Below are 4018 nucleotides of genomic sequence, written 5' to 3' on the forward strand. Positions count from 1 at the left end.
CAAATCCTTTCCCAGGATTATTTCAGGGAGTTGTAACTTTACAAATTTTGGTTTCTTCCAGCAAGATGACCAAGATTAGCTGAAGCATAAGCACCTTGGGGATCTTATCGGGGAGAAACTTCACTTGCTGTGATTCCTAAACCTGAAGTGCTGTGTAAAATACAAGAGAGCATGTCCTCGCTGTGGTCTTCATGGGCACAGCCCAGTCTAGCCGTCCCCAACTGACGCAATCATAATACTATGTCAGGGGACAGGGCAGAGACTTAAAACGAGTATCCGAACTGTCTCTGCATAAAGAGCTTACAAAAGAGTGACTTGATTCAGGTCAGAGGAGCACGCCCACCTGTTAGGTAGCGCAGGTCTGCAGACGCGAGACCCGCGGAGCAACGCACACGCCGCCCCCCGCACTTCTCAGAAGCCCGGCCGCGGTTCTCCCACTGGCCTCGTCCTCCTCTCCGGGCCTGGAGGGGACCTGGGGCGCGGGTCCACGCAGTCGGGGTCGGGCTCTCCGGGGCGGCGGCTCGAGCCCCCTGACTGGGCGCGGAGACACACGCAGCCGCCGGCCTCGTGACTCCCGAGAGGGGCGTCAGCCCCGCCGCCCAGCCCAGCGCCTCAGCCCGCTCACATTTCAAGGGCGGGCCCACCGAGGGCAAGAGGCCACGCCCCGAGCCCCGCCCGGGTCCGGGCCGAGGGCGGGAGGGGCGGCGGGGAGCTGCGGCGCGGCGCCGCGAGTGCCCCGAGGGCGCCCGCAGACAGGGCGCGAGCCGGCCGCGGGGACGCCCAGCGCGCGTGCGCAGCCCGAGCGCCGCAGCCTCCGCCTGGGCCTCCGGCTGTGCTCTGCCTGTGGTTTGAGGAGCTGACTGGTGTTGTCGGCTCCGCAGACCTCTGTTGTGTTGGATGCCCCTTTGGCGTGGCGAACGCATAGGAGACTGGCACAGACTTCGGTAAGAGCGACCGTGAGAGTATGACAATATGGGCAGGTGACCGAGAAGCACAGGTGGACAGTGCTCCTCGGGGAGGACAGGCGGGCCTCCATGATCTCCGACGAAGCGCTCCGTCCCAGGGGCTGTGCTGGAGCACGGGTGGCCGTGCCTTTGCTCGTGTTTCCTTCGGGTCCTAGAATGAAAACCCAGCCCTGCAACAGGACTGTCTTCCTGGGCTGTTCAGCCGAATATTCTTCCGTGTGCTGCCCCAGTTCTGTTCTCAATACCCAGAACAGTATTTTCTGTCTTGTTGGTCAAGTGGAGAACGTTAGAGTACTTTGAAGCTGCTCCCCTTAGCATGAGAAGGTTCCCTCTCTCTCATCTAATCCTACACCAGCCCGAGGCCCACAGGTTCTCCTACCTTCGTGATAGCTCGTGTTTAGGTCCCCTTCTCGTCGTCTTAAAGGAGGTTTCTTTGGTATTCTCTTTTGCTCCGTCTGTTCCTTGCATGATGACCCACTCCCATGTCATCGACAGCCTTATGCTGGTGACTCCCAAACTGCTATCTATTTGAACTCAAACTAAACTTGTGAGCTCTAGATACATAATGATCAACGAGTAGAGAATTTATTATGAACCAGGCTCAGTTCTAAGCACTTTACATAAACTAATTCATTTAATTCTCATAACCTATGAAATATGTATACATTATTATTCCATTTTTCAGATTAGGTGGTACAAAGAGGTTACCTAACCTGCTCAAGACCTCTCTAAACACCTCAAACTGAACCTGTCCCAAATTGAACTCAGTCTTCCGCTGCTAGACATGTTTTCCCCATTTTATTTATTCCCGTCAATGATATTATTATCTGTGGGGGGCAGAGGAAACTTGTTTTTATATGGATGTACCTACTACATGATTGTGAACAGTATGCTGCATTCTGAGATGATTACCTTAAAACATCATTGCTTGTAGGGTAGGGTTCTGGAGTCACAGAAAAGCTTTTCACATTTATTACATTTGGAAAGATTTTCTTCTCTATTTCTTTATAAATATTTTCCTATTTTATATATAGAAAGACTTATATGTCATCTATAAAATTCCTGTATTAGGATTCTCCAGAGAAAGAGAACCAATAGGAGGTAAAACAGTTACACACACACACTCTCTCTCTCTCTCCTGGGTTCCAGGCATGTGTTTAGCTCCACGATGAAGGGTCCTGGCTTCTGCAGGACACCCTGCTCACCAAAGTCAGAGGCAACAAGAACAGACACAGGTTTCATTCATTTCTTATGAGCTTCCCGCTCTTGCTCATGGGATCCCAGCCTGTTTGTGATCTTCCCTTGTTATGGATTTCAAGCATCAGACACAGAGACAGTTTTGCAGAGACTGCTTACTCAGCCCCACAATTCCCAGAGCAGGTCTCTTTTCAGACAGTAAGCAGATGTCCCCAAAAGAGGATCCATGACTTTTTGGCTGACAGCAGATTTCCCATTACCTCCAGGAAAGATCATTGCTGGGATCCTGGGAATCATGTGCCTTGTCTTGATGGCCACAGTGGTAACCATGAGAGTCACAGTTATCCCCTCCATGCAATACTAGAACTTAAAAATCTTTTCTGATAACAGGTCACAGAAAGTAATGAAAGAAAAACCTGAAATGAGAGTTTAATGGCCTGTGCTTCTAAGAAATCTAATATTTTACATAAATAATCAAGAAGAAATGACTCTTCTGAATTCCTATCAATTGTCATGGATTGGACTCTTCTGTGAAAGCCGTTTCATTGATGGGTGTGGATAACTTTCAACTAAAACATTATGGATTCAACAAACTGTAAATATAATTGTGCTTTTCTACACTCAAATGACATTAAATCAGACAGTTGTGGATCTTCAAAAATATATATATTTATAAACATAAGCTCTATAGGTGAAACACTTGAGCTTGAAGTCCCTCCAGTGACCATTTTTCATGAAATGGAAATAATACTAAGATTGCAAAGTCTTATTATAATTTATATTATTTGTCCTAATAGCAAAAATGTATTCAAATGCACTTGATGTATAATATACACACTAAAAAGCACAGAAATCATAACTCTACTACTCAATGATTTATCACAAAGTGAATACACCCTTGTAACTACAATACAGTTCAAGAAAATAAAATAGAATAAAACTAACAACTCAGAAGCCCTTCTCCTGAACCTCCCCAACCAGTACCCATTCTGTCTTGCCAAAGCTATCAATCATCTAGTTTTTAACACCACAGATTAGTATTGCCTGTTATAAATTTGTGTATTTAGAACCATACAGTAGGAATTACTCTGTGTCTGGCTTCTTTTGCTTAGCTTTATATTTGTGACATTCATCCATGTGGTTTCATGGGCAATTCATTCATTTTGGCTGCTCTTTGGTATTCTTTGTATGAATAGATCACATTTATCAATTCTACTGTTGATTGACATTTGGTTTGTTTCCAGTTTGGGGCTACTAGTAATGCAACTATGAATAATCTTGTTAGTTTCTTTTGGTACACATGCATAGATATTTTAGTTAAGTATAGACCTACAAATAAAATAGCTTGGTCATAGTGATTGCAAATGTTCAAATTTAATACATGTCACTAAAAAGTTTTCCAAAGATGTTTGACCAATATGCAACTCAACCACCAGTTTCAGAGACTATTACATATTCTCTTCTGTTGTCTTGATAGCCACAGTGGTAACCACAATAATCATAAATATTCCCTCTCTGCAATACTGGGAATTATTTGATTGATTTAGAATTGGGAATTAGTTGAATTGATTTTATCAGTCTATCTCATTGTAACTATTCTGGTTAGTGGGTGGTGGTATTTCATTTTTATTTATTTAGATCTTTTAATTATTAAAAGGCTTGAGCATGTTTTCATATATGTTTATTAAAAATTTATATATACTATTTTTCAAAAGTGTATGCAGATTTTTTCTACTGTTATCAATATTTCTAAATGATTGTGAGGAATTAAAAAAAATTATTGATATAAATTCTTGAGACTTTTTTCAGTTAAATGTCAAGCTATCTTCTCCCATTTAAAAAAAATAGTTTATTAA

The sequence above is a fragment of the Ceratotherium simum genome, chromosome 16 (assembly GCF_057802395.1).
Source record: "Ceratotherium simum simum isolate JZ-2026a chromosome 16, ASM5780239v1, whole genome shotgun sequence".
Lineage (NCBI taxonomy): Eukaryota > Metazoa > Chordata > Mammalia > Perissodactyla > Rhinocerotidae > Ceratotherium > Ceratotherium simum.